Source organism: Rhinopithecus bieti, unplaced genomic scaffold, assembly GCF_001698545.2.
Source record: "Rhinopithecus bieti isolate Rb0 unplaced genomic scaffold, ASM169854v2 scaffold_5026, whole genome shotgun sequence".
Lineage (NCBI taxonomy): Eukaryota > Metazoa > Chordata > Mammalia > Primates > Cercopithecidae > Rhinopithecus > Rhinopithecus bieti.
Window position 1 is genome coordinate 445,157 of NW_016804667.1, and position 17,487 is coordinate 462,643.

Here is a 17,487-nt window from a genome sequence, read left to right on the forward strand (position 1 = left end):
TTGGGTTGTGGCTTCAGAGGATGGAAGCCCCAACCTTGGCAGATTCCTAGTGGTAATGAGCCCGCAAGGGCACAGAAGAATTGAGGTTTGGAAACCTCTGCCTAGATTTCAGAAGATGTATGGAAACGCCAGGATATACAGACAAAAGTTTGCTGCAGGGGCGGGGTCCTCATGGAGAACCTCTGCTAGGGCAGCGTGGAAGGGAAATGTGGGGTTGGAGTCTCCACAGAGAGTTCATACTGGGGCATTTCCTAGTGGAGCTGTGAGAAGAGGGGCACCGTCTTCCAGACCCCAGAATGGTAGACCAGTGACAGCTTGCACCATGCATCTGGAAAAGCTGCAGACATGCAATGTTAGCCTGTGAAAGCAGCTGGGAGGGAGGCTGTACCCTGCAAAGCCACAGGGGTGGAGCTGCCCAAGACCATGGGAACACATCTCTTGCATCAGCATGACCTGAATGTGAGACCTGGAGTCAAAGGAGATCATTTAATTTGACTGCCCTGCTGGATTTCAGACTTGCATGGACCCTGTAACTGCTTTGTTTTGGCCAATTTCTTTCATTTGGAACAGCTGTATTTACCCAATACCTGTACCCCCATTGTATTTAGGAAGTAACTAGATTGCTCTTAATTTTACAGGCTCGTAGGCAGAAGGGACTTGCCTTGTCTCAGATGAGAATTTGGACTGTGGACTTTTAGGTTAATGCTGAAATGAGTTAAGACTTTGGGGGACTGTTGGGAAGGCATGATTGGTTTTGAGATATAAGAACATGAGATTTGGAGGAGCCAGGGGCAGAATGATATAGTTTGGCTGTGTCCCTACCGAAATATCAACTTGAATTGTATCTCCCAGAATTCCCGTGTGTTGTGGGAGGGACCTGGGGGAGGTAATTGAATCATGGGGGCTGGTCTTTCCTGTGCTATTCTCATGACAATGACTAAGTTTCACGAGATCTGATGGGTTTATCAGGAGTTTCCGCTTTTGCTTCTTCCTCATTTTCTCTTGCTGCTTCCATGTAAGAAGTGCCTTTTGCCTCCCACCATGATTCTGAGGCCTCCCTAGCCATTTGGAACTGTAAGTTCAATTAATCCTCTTCTTCTTCTCAGTCTTGGGTATGCTTTTATCAGCAGCATGAAAATGGACTAATACGCTAGTCCTATAAGATAAGCTGGATAGCTTTCCCTATTTTTTATTCTTGGAATATCTTGCTTAAAATAGGGGTTACCGGTTTCTTTAAGATTTGGTGATACTTGTCTATAAACAACTTTTGACTGATGTTTTCTTGTGGACATATTTTTGACTGCTGAATTAATTTCTTTGATATCATGAATATGTTCAGGTTTTCTATATTCTTCTTTAGTCAAATTTAGTTTGTTTATACAGAATATTCCAAAAGTCTTAGTGCAGTTTTAAGCTTAAATGACTTCAAGAGTATAAATGACATGGACTTATACAAAAATGATCTGCAATCAATTTAACTTTTTTTGAGTTTTATGGCTTCTGAATAACAAATTTTAATTTTTTGTTCCAATCAGTATTTGCCATAGGGGAACTGAAACAAAAAATTAAAATTAAAAAATTTATTATTAAATTTCTTTATAAGATTTTTTTCCTCCTTTTTGTCTTGTGCGATTTATTTGTTGAGGAAACCAGCTTATTAGTCTGTAAAGTTTCCCACTGTCTTAGGAATTCCTAGACAACCCCCAGATTCAGTGACTCACTAGGAGGACTCACAGGACTCAGCATATAGTCATGCTCATGGCTGTGATTTATTATAGCGAAGGATACAAAGCAGTACCAGTAAAGGGAAAAGGCAAATGGAGCAAAGTCTGGAGGAAACCAGCCACAAGCCTTGAAAAGTCCTCTGTTCATGGAGTCACACAGGATGAACCTAATTCCCTCAGGAACAAGTTGTGACAACACATGTGAAATGTCTACCAGGGAAGCTCACTAGAGACTTTGTGCCCAGGGTGTTTATTAGAGGCTGCTTATCTAGGCATTCTCTGCATGGCATATACAAAATTCCAGACTCTCAAAAAGAGAGGAGGTGTTTAACTTAAACCACATTGTACAAACTGTTTAGGCACAGTGACCTGTCTTAGTAGTTCTGGGACTGGTGGCAACACTTCGAAATCCAAGTTCACAGGGTCAACCTTGCAAACAGTTTGTTCTAAAAAACTTTTCTATTTCAAATTTGGGATTATAGGAATTTTACTTAACATTTTTGGTTTTATGTTTGTGTTTTTTTCCCTCTTATGCTAAAACTGTTGGTTTCTAGTATAATAACATTAATAAAATTAATCTCTTTTAATATCAGTATAACAATACCAATGCTATTGCTAACAATATGGTTACTGGGAAAAAGTTTACAATTTTTTTTATAGTTCTTTTGGTTCTTGCCGTATATCTCACTTAGAATTTATAATCTAATTACTCTGTTTAATGTCACTTGAAATAATTGTTCTTTGTGTTTAAGCTAGCAAGTTGATACATAAGTTAGTTTATTTCATTTTACTTTCAAATTTTGGGAATAGTTTTTAACATTCTTGATTCAGCTTTGCTTTATAATTATGTTAGAAATTTATATAGTTTCAGAGTCAAAACTAGAAAATAAGGTAAATTTGACGAAGTCTAGTTTCTATCCTTCTCTCTTTGCCCTTTTCTCTGCTTTCCCATAGGTAAACAATGTAATTAGCTTTGATTTATCTTTCTTTTGTGTCTGCTTTTAAAATGGAATTAAATTTGTATTGTTTTCCTAGATAAACGCAGGCTTACTATTGACGCTGTCCAGCCCCTAGTTTTGTTCATTTAATAATATTTCTTATAATACACTATAATTTCTTATAATTACACTATAACATTATATATAATTCCTTACTAGCAGCTATTTCTTATCTGGCATGGGATTACCATCATACCATGGGCCCCAAACCTATCTTTAGGTTTTGATTGGTTATAGAAAACTTTTTCCTAACCAGAGCTTTTGGCAGAGAACTGGAAAAAAACAAAACAAAACAAAACAAAACAAAACAAAACAAAAAAACTGCTCTCCTGAGCTAGTGAGTAAATATTTTGTTTTTGCTTTTAATATCCCTTTTAAATTGAATAAGCCATCTTTTGAATATCTGAACTTTTTATTCAGGTACCTCAGTTATTTCATTCTAACTTCACTACTTACATGGGCCCCAAACCACATATCCTGTCCTGACAGATGGACCTTAAAACCTTAGCTACTGACCCCTAAGTTCAGTTTCTACTTTGTATGTTCTTAAGTTGTTATGCTGTCTGCATATATTCTTGTAACTTTGGCTTTGGGTTACCTCTTTGTTTTTGAACTCTGGGTATTTCTAAACTATATACCTTTTTTGGGGTTTATATGTTTTCTAGCATTTCTATGTGTTTGGAGAAAGATCAGTTCACTGTCATGTTGCAAGTAGATCAAATGTATTCACAGGTATACTTCAGAGATATTGCAAGTTCAGCTCCAGACCACTGTAATATTAAATAAAGTGAATATTGTAATAAAGTGAGTCTCACACATTTTTTGGTTTCCCAGTGCATATAAAAGTTTTGTTTACACTGTACTGCAGCCTATTTATATATGTGCAGTAGAATAACATTATGTCTAAAAAAAGCAGTATACATACTTTAATTTAAAAATACATTATTCCTAAAAAATGCTAACGATCATCTGAGCCTTCAGTGAGTTGTAGTCTTTTTGCTGGTAGAGAGTCTTGCCTCAATGTTGATGGCTGCTGACTGATGAAGGTTGTGATTGCTGAAGGTTGGGGTTACTGTGGCAATTTTGAAAAAATAAGACAACAATGAAGTTTACCCCATTGACTGACTCTCCCTTTCAAGAAAAATTTCTCTGTGGCATATGACGCTGTTTGAGAGCATTTTACCCACAAGAGAACTTCTTTCAAAATTGGAGTCAGTTCTCCCAAACCTTGCTGCTGCTTTATCAACTAAGTTTATGAAATATTTCAAATCCGTTGTTGCTCACAACAATGATGCAATGTATATATAATAGCATCTTCACCAGAAGTAGATTCTATTTCAGAAAACCACTTTTGGCAGGGTGGGTGGCTCATGCCTGTAATCTCAGCACTTTGGGAGGCAGAGTTAGGTGGATCACTTGAGGTCGGGAGTTTGAGACCAACCTGGACAACATGGTGAAACCCAGTCTCTACTAAAAATGCAAAAATTAGCTGGTCGTGGTGGTGGACACCTGTAATCCCAGCTACTCAGGCGGCTGAAGCAGGAGAATCACTTGAACCCAGGACACGGAGGTTGCAGTGAGCCCAGATTGCGCCACTGCACTCCAGCCTGGGTGACAGATTAGGACCCTGTCTAAAAACAAAAACCAAACAACAACAACAAAAAACCTTATTTAAAAAAAACTCAGTTTCTTTGCTCATTCATGAGAAGCAGCTCCTCATTTTTTAAAGTTTTATCATAAGATTGCAGCAATTCAGTCACATCTTTTAGACTCTACTTCTAATTATAATTCTTTTGCTATTTCTGTCATACATGCAGTTATTTCTTCCAATGACGTCTTGAACCCCTCAAAGTCATACACGAGGCTTGGAATCAACTTCTTCCAAACTCCTGCTCCTGTTGATATTTTGATCTCCTTTTATGAAACATGGATGTTCTTAATAGCATCTAGAATGGGAAATCCTTTCCAGAAGGCTTTCAATTGACTTTGCCCAGATCCATCAGAGGAATTGGTATCTATGACAGGTATGGCCTTACAAAATGTATTTTTTAATTAATAAGACTTGAGGTAGGGTGTGGGTGGCTCACACCTGTAATCCTAGCACTTTGGGAGGCTGAGGCAGGCAGATTGCCTGAGCTTAGGAGTTCAGGACCAGCCTGACCAACATGGTGAAACCCTGTCTCTACAAACAATACAAAAATTTTCTGGGCATGGTGGCACACACCTGTAGTCCCCGCTACTCAGGAGGCTTTGAGGTCCTCCAATCTCTTGAACCTGGGAGGCAGAGGTTGCAGTGAGCCAAGATTGTGCCAGTGTACTGCAGCCTGGGCAACAGAGCAAGACTCTGTTTACAGAAAAAAAAAATTAATAAGACTTGAAAGTCAAAATTACTCCTTGATCTATGGGCTGCAGAATGGATGTTGTATTAGCAGTCAAGAAAACAATGTGAATCTTTTTGTCATCTCCATCAGAGCTCTTGGATGATCAGGTGCATTGTTAATGAGCAGTACTATTTTGAGAGGAATCTTTTTTTTTTTTCTGAGCAATAAGTCTAATTGAAAGGCTTAAAATATTCAGTAAAACATGCAGTAAACAGATGTACTGTCATCTAAGTGTTGTTGTTCCATTTATAGAGCACAAGCACAAAAGATTTAGCATAATTCTTAAGGGCCCTAGGGTTTTGGAATAGCAAATGAGCATTGGCTCCAACATAAAATCACCAGCTGCATTAGCCCCTAACAAGAGTCAGTCTGTCCTTTGAAGCTTTAAAGTCAGACATTGACGTCTCCTCTCTAGCTGTGAAAGACCCAGGTGTTATCTTCTTCCAATAGAAGACTGTTTCATCTACACTGAAAATAGGTTGTTTGGTGTAGCCATCTTTGTCAGTGATCTTAGCTAGATCTTCTGGATAACGTGCTGCAGCTTCTACATCAGCACTTGCTGCTTCACCTTGTGCTTTCCTGAAACCTCATGAACCAACCTCTGCTAGCTTTCAATCTTTCTTTCACAGCTTCTTCACCTCTCTTAACCTTCATAGAATTGAAGAAGATTGGGTTCTTGCTATAGATTAGATTTTGGCTTAAGGGAATGCTGTAGCTGGTTTGATCTTCTATCCAGGCATCTAAAGCTTTCTCTGAATCAGCAATAAGGCTGTTTTGCTTTCTTATCATTCATGCGTTCACAGAAGTAGCACTTTTAATTTCCTTCAAAAACTTTTACTTTACATTTGTAACTTGGCTGTTTGGCACAAGAGGCCTAGCTTTTGGCCTGTCTTAGCTTTCGACGTATTTTCCTCACTAAGCTTAATCATTTCTTGCTTTTGATTGAAAGTGAGAGATGTGAGATTCTTCCTTTCATTGCAATATTTAGAGGCCGTTGTAGGGTTATTCATTGGCCCAATTTCAATATGTTGTGTCTGGGAATAGGGAGGCCCAAGGAGAGAAACAAAGGAACTGCTGGTTGTTGGAGCAGTCAGAATGTGTACATTTATTAAGTTTGCCTATGGGCATGGTTCATGATGCCTCAAAACAATGACAATAGTAACACCATAGATCACTGATCACAGATCACCATACCAGATACAAATAACAGTGAAAAAGTTGGAAATATTGTGAGGATTACTAAATTGTGACCCAGAGACACAAAGTGAGCACATGCTATTGGAAAAATGGTGCTGATAGACTTGTTCGATGCAGGGTTGCCACAAATCTTCAGTTTGTAAAAGCGATATCTACGAAGCTCAGTAAAGTGAAGCACAGTAAAATGAGATATATCTATACTTCTATCACCCATGTGTCATCTGTTTTCTGTAATTGATTGGCTGAAGGAACACACACACATTCATATATTTGAAACAATTTTAAAGGATGTATCTTAAAATTATAACATTTCTTAACAAATCTTTTCCCTTTCTTTCACTTCAAAAGATGACTGATTTTCTGTAATAGTTATTTTAAGGTATATTTCAGCATATTCTCATCCTTTTTTTCTCCTCTCCGCCTTGCTTTTCCTTTTTATTTTTTCTCTAAATCAAAGAAAAATTTACGTAGAGGAACCTAGGTCAACTGATCTTAGTGCTTCTTTCATAAGGGTAATACATATAATCACAAGGCTTTTAGACAACATTATAGTGAATATAAATTCTTTTAAATAAAATAGAAAAAATTACCTAAGTACAATTTGTGGGTACTGGTACAGATTCGTGGGTCAGGGTAGATTTTCAGCCTGTGAAGAGCCTTTTCCCAATTACATTTATTCCTATTTGATTTTGTGTGTTTCTTTTACTTGTGCTCTCTTCTAACTTGTCTCTTCCCTGTTGCTTTCCTTTATGCGCCTCCTCTATTTGCAGTGGAGATGTTTCATTGAAACTGCATCTAGTATTGGGATGCCATAGAGGAACCTTGGTATTTTGTAAATTTCAACTAGATTTTTTTCTTTGTGCTCTTCTGCGAGTTTGAATATAGAAGCAATATTGATATGAAGTAAATAGCTTGGAAGTGTATAAGTCGTAGTTTAATCTTCAGGTCTCTTGAAGAGATCTGTAGTTTTCACAAAAATTCTTCTTTGAGGAGGACACATTTACTTGCAACTTTGCGCCAGAATTAAGAATTTTGTAAAAGTGTAAGAAAAATTGGCCACTTTTAAGTTTCCTTAGGTAAAACTGATAGTAATTTTATTCCTATTTGTTTTTGCTAGCTTTATCATATAAGATGTTTTAGTTAGAGGAAAAAACAAGGCAAGAAAGACTATTAAATCTTTAGACTAAGTAGTTACAAGGAAAGTTAATTTTCAGAATCTCCCAAAATATATTATTGTTATTATTATCTTTTGGTTATAAGAGTTATACTGTTTTAGAAATTTATTTATTTATTTATTTTTTATTTTCCTTTCTTTTCTATTTTACTTTTTTATTATACTTTAAGTTCTAAGGGTACATGTAGGCACAACAGTGGCAGGTCTGTTACAGTATGTATACATGTGGGCCATGTTGGTGTGGCTGGCACCCATTAACTCATATTTACATTAGAGTATATATCTCCCTGATGGCTATCCCTCCCCCCTCCCCACACCACACAACAGGTCCCAGTGTGTGATGTTCCCTACCCTACGTCCAGGTGTTCTCATTGTTCAGTTCCCACCTATGAGTGAGAACATGTGGTGTTTGGTTTTCTGTCCTTGCAATAGTTTGCTTGGAATGATGGTTTCTAGCTTCATCCATGTCCCTACAAAGGACATGAACGCATCCTTTTTTATGGCTGCATAATATTCCATGGTGTATATGTGCCACATTTTTTTAATCCAGTCTATCATTGATGGACATTTGGATTGGTTCCAAGTCTTTGCTATTGTGAATATTGCTGCAGTAAACATACGTGTGCATGTGTCTTTATAGCAGCATGATTTATAATCCTTTGGGTATATACCCAGTAATGGGATGACTGGGTCAAATGGTATTTCTAGTTCTAGATCCTTGAGGAATCGCCACACTGTCTTCCACAATGGTTGAACTAGTTTACACCCCCACCAGCAGTGTGGGACTTATGAGACTTATTCTGTTTTAAAATTAATTAATTAATTGATTAATTTATTATTTCTTTTGTAGGGACTGAGTCTCACTGTGTTGCCCAGGCTGGTCTCAAATTCCTGGCTTCAAGTAATCCTCTTTCCTTGGCCTCTTAAAATGCTGGGATTACAGGCATGAGTCATTGTGCCTGGCCATAAGACTTATTCTCTAAGAAGCTTTGAGGCATAATACTTCTTCACTTATTTTATAAAAGAGCCTGGAGAAAACCCAGTGCCAAAACGGTATATGTGCTATTTAAAGGTGTGCATTGATTGGCAAACTTGAAAATGAGATGTTTTATAATTGACCTTCGATTCAGATGATGAGTTCATGCAGTTCTAGGCATTTGTGGACGTGTTTAATGAAAACATGAGGAATGCATGAAAGCTAGTGAGAATCTCAACTTTGACTTCTCCTGATATTTCAGACTATGGCATTTGCCATCATTTTTCTTTATGCCTTTATTATGTCATTTGTGTCAAAAGTTACATCAACCTGGATTTATGCATATTTATTACATTAAGTATACTTTGAGTATAGTATATAAACTTAAACATGAATTTATAGGTAGCAACAATAAAATATACATCAACTAATAAGAAAAAACAGGGTTTAACAAGATAATTCCAGGTCCTATAGTTGTCACTGTTCCATGATGGGTTGAAATTAAGAGAGAAAGCTCAATTTTCTATCTAATTGAATTTACCAAAGCAGGACCTTTCATCCACATGTTGAAAACAGGAGCATGTCTTTTCTCACAACCTGTAAACCAACCAATGGAAAGATTGACAGCTGGGTGAAGAGAATACAACCTTATATTTGGTTTCAGCCAGCCAGAGTTTTAATCACAGCTGTGGTGATGAGGGGAGTGGGAAGATTTGCCTTTCACACAGCAGCTTAAACAAACACAGCATAATATCTCCATTGCTCTCCAAGTCATTTCCTGCTTCCGCATTCTTCATGCACGTCCTTCACGTTGCATTTATGGAAACTCAATCAGAAAGCTAGCTTTTGGGTTATTTTGTTTCTATCATAGTCTATGGGAATGACAAGATAAAGTTACTACTAATCACTGAAGCATGTGGGGAATTAACCGAAAAAAAAGGCCTCTACTGAATATATTACAAAAATTTGAGAAAGGGTTATATTTTAGAAGTCCACTCATTTGGACAGTATTTGAGCCTTTGGGTTTCTTCTCATTCAGCTTTCTCTGTATGCAAGCTGCCTTATTGAAAATCGGAACCATTGAATGCAGATGTTTTCTGTATTCACAGTAAAAAGGAGGCTAAAGCTAATAAATAGAAAGTGACCTGTGTAGCTGCATGTATTCTTTCTTTTGCTGGCAAAGATGTGACTGTCTCTTTATTATACATCCAAGAATGCTGAATCCTATAAAATGATTAGATTCAGGAGAAAAGTTGTTAGGCTTTGAGATACCAAATATGAATATCAATTAACAAGAGCAACAAGAGAAAAAAAATCACAAAAATCGTGGTATGTAAATTAAGAATGGCTGGGAGCAATTACTTTATATGGCAAAGCCAGGAAGACATTAGAAACACTTATATTTCTTTGTTTTCAACTCATGAACAAATGTAGAAAACATGTTATAATGCATAAATTAAAAAGGATACCTATTTCATAATATCCAAGGTAAGGAGACATGGTAGAGGGAGAAGGAAATGATGACAGAAGTCCTTGAATAAAAGCAATTCTGACAAAAAGAGGGTGTGTCCTTCTACAAGGGCCAAGCTATGCCATGTCTCACATGCTGATTTTTTGAGTAGACTTCTTGCAATATATATTTTCCCTGTACTCTAGAGTTTATAGGATGTGGTTCGCTAACATTAACAAAACAGCAGTTTCTTTCCCTCACAGAGAAGCCTGCTTAAGCAAAGCAAGACATAAGCAGCTAGAATACTTTGCTAATTATTTACATGCAGACAAAGATAGATGAAATGTGGGTTTTGTGTTTATTTTATATTACTGTCTGATCTATGAATGAATAAAGGAATAGAAAGTTTCTTACACATTTCACTTTGATTTTATTTACTTGTAGGACATCTAACAATGATACTTGAAAAACAGACACTAAGTCTTAGTTAATTCATTTTTTCCTTCTAATATTACATATAGTGGTATTGAGTTTTCTCTTTATGTTCAAATCATAGGTACGTATGGTAATAATGCCATCTATCTTCTATAACCCGGTCAAGGCTAAAACCTGGTTGTTTGTCTTTTGATGAAAAATCTGTAAACATTTAAGTTTCATTATGGAAACTGCACCCTTTTATGGCTTGCAGCTTAATTAGAATTTTGGAGAGGTTCTCTCTCTATTTGCATTTTCTCCATGCGCTTGGTCTTATTTTCTCAGTAAAAGAATTGTAATTTAATGCTAGATTTGGACATATAGTTCGACTTTCTTTTTCTTAATGAGAAAAGACAAAAATCAAGCATCAGACAAGAGACTAAAATATAACAGAATAAAGTACTGAAAAGAACAGCCACATGTATGTAAACCCTATGGAGATTTTAGCTTAAGTCCATGTAAGTATAATATCATTATTTGCAAAATGCATGATGTTTGAAAGAATCAAAGAAAACCACACCAAATTGTTTAAGTAGTTATTTATGTAATAAATGCTGATTCTATCTTGGATTTTTTGCCATGTAGAAGGAATTTTTCTTGTTTGTTATCTACTAATCTGCTGTCTATTGCTATGGATTTGCTTATTCTGGATATATCACGTAAATGGAACCATACAATATGTGACCTTTGTGTCTACCTTCTTTCACTGAGCATATTTTTGACACACACACACACACACACACACACACACACACACACACACCCCATTACCACAATTTGTTTATCTGATTATCCACTGATGGGCATTTGAGCTATTTTCACTTTTTTTGCTGTTATCAATAATATTGCTATAAACATTCATGTGCAAGTTTTTGTGTGGACATCTTTTCATTTCTGTTAGTCAGATGGTAATTCTGTGTTTAACTTTTTGAGGAACAGCCCAACTGTTTTCCACAGCAGCTGCACCATTTTATGTGCCTACCAGGAAGGTACCAGGGTTCTTATTTCTATACATCCTTGCCAACTTTTTCTTTTTTTGAGATGGAGTCTCGCTCTGGTGCCCAGGCTGAAGTGCAGTGGCATAATCTTGGCTCACTGCAGCCTTCACCTCCTGGGTTCAAGTGATTCTTGGGCCTCACATTAAAGGCACACACCACCATTCCTGTCTAATTTTTGTATTTTTAGTAGATACAGTTTCCCATGTTGACCAGGCTGGTGGTCTTGAACTCCTGGGCTCAAGCGATCATCCACCTTGCCCTCCCAAAGTGCTCGGATTACAGGTATGAGCCACTATGCCTGGCTCTTGCCAACATTTTTAATTTGTTTGATTAAAGGTATCCTAATGGGTATGAAATTGCATTTCCTTAATGACCAGTGATGTTGAACATCTTTTCATGTGCTTATTGGAGATCTGTATATCTCTTTTGGAGAAATGCCTATTTTGCTCGTTTGCCCATTTAAAAATTTGGATTGCTTATCTATTTGTTGTTGAGTTGTAATGATTCTTTATGTATTCTGGATATTAATCCTTTATCAGATATAATTTAAGGGATACTAATTTCATATCAGAATAACTGCAAAATTTTTTTCCCATTCTGTAATATCCTTTCATACACAAATATTTTAATTTTTTATGAAGTCCAACCTATCTATTTTTACTTTTATTGCTCATGCTTTTGTGAAAGTTTAGGAATCCATTTCCAAATCTAAAGTCATGAAGATTTAAGTGTATGGTTTCTTTAGTAGTTCTATAATTGTAGCTTTCATATTTAGGTCATTGATCCATTTGGAGTTTTTTTTTTTTAATAAGGAGTGAGGTAGGAGTCCAACTTTATTGTTTGTGGTTATACATTTGTTCCTGCATCATTTATTAAAGAGACTCTTCTTTCTCTGTTGAATGGCCTTGGCACCCTTGTCAAAAATCAATTCATCATAGATGTTTGGGTTTATTTCTGGACTCTCAAGTTTTATTATGTTGTTCAGTATATCTATTATTATGCCAGTACTATACTGTTTGGGTTATTTTAGCTATGTAGTAAGTTTTGAAATTGGGAATTGTGAGTCTTCCAACCATATGTTACTTTTGAAGTATTGTTTTGGCTATTTGGGGGGTTCTGTGCAGTTCCATGTGAATTTGAGGAACTGTAGATTGATTTGGGTAATATTGTTAGATAACAATATTAAGTCTTACAATTCATGAACATGGGAAATAGTTTCACTTATTTAGGTCTTTTAAAGTTTCTTTCAGCAATGTTTTATAGTTTTCAGTTTATGTCCTTCACCTCCTTCATTAAATGTATTCCTGAGTATTTTGTTCTTTTGGGTGCTATTGTAAATGAAATTGTTTTAAATTTCCTTTTCAGTTTGTTAATTGCTGCTGTATAAAACACAACTGATTTTTGTATGTTGATCTTATACCCTGTAAGTTTGCTGAATTTGCTTATTAGCACTGGTAGGTTTTTTTTGTGGATTCTATGCGATTTTGTCATTTGCAAATAGAAGTAGTTTTACTTATTTGTACTTCTAAAGGTGTCGTAAATTTGGATGCCTTTTATTTCTTTTTCTTGAATCATTCCTTTGATTAGAACTTCCAGTACAGTGTCAAATAGCAGTGGTCAAAGCAGGCATCATGTTTTCTTCCTGATCTTAGGGGAAAGCTTTCATTCTTTCACCATTAGTGTGATGTTAGCTATGGGTTTTTCATAAATGCCCTTTATCATATTAAATAAATTCTTTTCTCTCCTAGTTTGTGAGTGCTTTTTTTTTAATCATGAAAGGATATAGAATTTGGTCAAATACTCTTTCTGCATGTATTGAGATAATCATGTAATATATTACTCCATCCCTTTAATGTGGTGCATTATATTAATTGATTTTCATATCTTCAATCACACTTGGATTCCTGAGTTACACTTCATTTGGTTGTGGTGAATATGTTTTTAAAATGTGCTGTTGGATTTGGTTTGCCAGTATTTTGTTGCAGAATTTTACATCTGTATTAATAAGGGATATTAAGTTATAGTTTTCTTTTGATGTCTTTGTTTGGCTTTAGTATCAGAGTAATGCTGACCTCACAAAATGTGTTAGGAAGTGTTCCCTCTCCTGCTTTATTGGAAAAGTTTGAGAAGGAATGGTGTTAATTCTTATTTTAGTGTTTGGTAGAATTAACCAGTGAAGCCATGTAGCACAGACTTTTCTTTGTTGGGAGGTTTTTGAATACCGAGTCTGTTAAGGTTTTTTCTTTAGATCTGTTAAGATTTTTTACTTCTTAAATCAGTTTTGATAATTTATGTGTTTCTAGGAATTTGTCCATACATCTAGATTACCTAATTTGTTGCTGTACATAGTTCCAAGTAATCTCTTATAATTCTTTTAGTTTCTATAAAGGTCAATACTAATGTCTCTGCATTCTTGTCAGACTTTAGTTATTTTCATCTTTCTTTTTTTATAGTCAGTGTGGCTAAAAGTTTGTTGGTTTAGTTGATGTATTAGTCAGGGTTCTCCAGAGAAACAGAACCAATAGGATATATAGAGATGGATAAGAGGAGATTTATTATGGGAATTGGCTTATGTGATTATGGAAGCCAAGAGGTCCCATGATATACTGTCTGCATGCTGGATAACCAAGAAAGCCAATTGTATAATTCAGTCAAGAGTCTGAAGGCTGGAGAACCAGGGAACTGATGGTATAATTCCAAGTCTGAAACTGAAGTCCTAAGAACCGGGGAGGCTACTAGTGTAAGTCTCAGAGTTTGAAGGCCCCAAAACCAGGAGACTTGATGTCCAAGGGTAGGAGAAGATGAATGTCCTAGCTTGAGAAGAGAGAGGACATTTGCTCTCCCACCTTTTTCTTCAATTTGGGTCTTTAGTAGAATGGAAGATACCTGCCCACATTGAGTAGGGCAGATCTTCTTTACTTTGTTACCTGATTAAAATGCTAATGTCTTCTGGATACACAAAAGTTGACATAAAAAAATTAATCATTACAGTTCATTTAAAAAAAAATATTTTGGTCTCTAGAACTTCGTTCTGTTATCACTTTAGCTAGGAGCGTGGCTATCACCACCACCACCACCACCACCACCATCACTACTAACCCCATAACCACAACCTCCATCAACACCACCATTACCAGGACAACCACCACCACTGCCACTACCACCACCAACACCACCACTCTTATCACCACCATGACCACCACCAACACCACCACTACCACCCTAATCAAACCTCCATCAATACCACCATTACCAGGAACAACTACCACCACTGCCACCACCACTACCACTACCATAACCACAACCACCATAAACACCACCATTACTGGGACTATCACCACCACCACTGTCATCACCAGCATGACTACAACCACCATCAACGCCACCATTACCAGGAACTGCCACCACCACCACCACCACCACTGCTATCACTACCACCACCACCATTCCCATCACCACCATGACTACAACCACTGTCAATACCACCATTACCAGGAACCACCACCACCACCCCCACCACCACTCACCACCACCACCACCACTACCACCATAACCACAACAACCACCAACACCACCATTACCAAGACAACCACCACCACTGCCACCACCACCATCCCTATCACCGCTACTATCACCACCACTCCCATCACCACCATGACCACCACCACTACCATCATCACCACCTCCCTTTTCTTCTCATCCATATGGATTTCTGGCTTGTTTCTAAATGTTTTTGTGACAGTTTACACATAGTAGATAGCCCAAATATTTTTATACTGAACTTCTTGATGAAAACTATGAGTCTGTCTAATTAGGAAAAGCTCAAAAAACAAGAGAAGGAGAGATGGGGCATTTGACATTTAAAGGGAAGTAACTTATTTATACATGTACAGTTTACATTGTCTAGTTTTCTATAACCATTTGGTTCATTTTTTTTAGCAAACAAGAGTCATCTTTATGACAACAATTGCACAAAGTAACACATATGCTCAAATTGGATCTGAAGGGAGTGGTGGCAGGGCCAGTTCTGGGAAATCCAGTTTTCTCCATTTCATAGGTCCTCATCCAGAAGTCACATGGATTGACTGAGAGTCACCCATGGCCATCCTCTTTCATTTTCCTTTTTCAGAAAAGTACAGATTATATTTGCAGGAACATGAAATCATCAGCAACTGGGAAGATCTAGACCAAACATCTGACTGTCCCACCATTTTAAGAATTGTATGTTATTCTAACTGGTGTGAGATGGTATCCCATTGTGGTTTTGATTTGCATTTCTGTGATGTCAAGTGATGATGAGCATTTTTTCATGTGTCTGTTGGCTGTGTAAATGTCTTCTTTTGAGAATGTAACAAACCTGCGCGTTGTGCACATGTACCCTAGAACTTAAAGTATAATAATAATAAAAAAAAGAATTGTATGTTAATGAATACAAATTGGAATGCAAGAGGTAATCTCTTACTGTGGTTAAACTGCCCTTAGAGAACTTCAACACAAGCTCCAAACTTGTACTTGAGACAGGATTTGGTCTTTGTCAGAACTCACGCTAGCAAACAGATAGCTTTTCTGAGCAAAGGCATAATGCTTTTTAGAGTTTTTTTTCCTTTTTCTTTTAATTTTATTAAATTAGGCTGTCTCACTTCTAGTGTGGCTTTGTGTTTCTACGAAACTTTTCTCTAGTCAGCTCTTCAAATACAGGCTTTCCTCAGAGATACTGCAGATTCAGTACCGAACCTCCACGATAAAGGAAGTCACTTAAATCTTTAGACTTCCCAGTGCATATAAAAGTTATGTTTTCACTATATTGTAGTCTATTTTGTGCAATAGCGTTATGCCAAAAAAAGAGTATATATATATACCTTAACTAAAAATACGTTACTCCTAAAAAATGCTAATGATCATCTGAGCCTTCAGCAAATTGTAATCTTTTTGCTGGTGGAGGGTCTTTCCTAGATTTTGATGGCTGCTGACTGATCAGGGTGATGGTGGTTGTAGGTTAAGTGTGGCTGTGGTAATTTCTTTTATTTTATTTTTTATTATATTTTAAGTTCTGGGATACATGTGCAGAGCATGCAGGTTTGTTACATACACTTGCCATGGTGGTTTGGTGCACTCATTAACCCATCATCTACATTAGGTATTTCTCCTAAAGCTATCCCTTCCCTAGTCCTCCAACCTCCGACAGGCCCCAGTGTGTGATGTTCCCCTCCCTGTGTCCATGTGTTGTCATTGTTCAACTCCCACTTATGAGTGAGAATATGTGGTGTTTGGTTTTCTGTTCCTGTGTTAGTTTGCTGAGGATGGTGGTTTCCGGCTTCATCCATGTCACTGCAAAGGACATGAACTCATTCTTTTTTATGGCTGCAGAGTATTCCATGGTGTATATGTACCACATTTTCTTTATGCAGTCTATCATTGATGGACATTTATGTTGGTTCTAAGTCTGCTATTGTGAACAATGCTGCAGTAAACATACGTATGCATGTGTCTTTGTAGTAGAATGATTTATAATCCTTTGGGTATATACCCAGTAATGGAATTGCTGGGTCAAATGATATTTCTGGTTCTAGATCCTTGAGGAACTGCCACACTGTCTTCCACAATGGTTGAACTAATTTACACTCCCACCAGCAGTGTAAAAGTGTTCCTATTTCTCCACATTCTCTCCAGCATGTTGTTTCCTGACTTTTCAATGATTGTCATTCTAACTGGCATGAGATGGTATCTCATTGTGGTTTTGATTTGCATTTCTCTGATGATCAGTGATAATGAGCTTTTCTTCACGTGTTTGTTGGCTGCATAAATGTCTTCTTTTGAGAAGTGTCTGTTCATATCCTTTGCCCACTTTTTGATGGGGTTGTTTTTTTCTTGTAAAATTGTTTAAGTTCCTTGTAGATTCTGGATATTAGCCCTTTATCAGATGGAGAGATTGCAAAAATTTTCTCCCATTCTATAGGTTGTCTGTTCACTCTGATGATAGTTTCTTTTGCTATGCAGAAGCTCTTTAGTTTAATTAGACTCCATTTGTCAAATTTGGCTTTTGTTGTCATTGCTTTTGGTTTTAGTAATGAAGTCTTTGCCCATGCCTATGTCCTGAATGGTATTGCCTAGGTTT

At 36.9% G+C, this 17,487-nt stretch overlaps 1 protein-coding gene across 16 annotated transcripts in view; it reads left to right on the forward strand.

Moving 5' to 3' along the window:
* Positions 1-17,487, forward strand: part of LOC108528181 (uncharacterized) — a 172,121-nt gene that overhangs the window by 76,706 nt on the left and 77,928 nt on the right. For 12 of the 16 annotated variants that reach the window (XR_001885052.1, XR_001885050.1, XR_001885054.1 and 9 more), the window contains one exon: positions 4,540-4,746. The exons of the other annotated variants lie outside the window; for them this stretch is intronic. The gene's annotated coding sequence lies outside the window, so the exon portion shown is untranslated. The remainder of the gene's footprint in view (positions 1-4,539; positions 4,747-17,487) is intronic. 16 annotated transcript variants of the gene reach the window in all.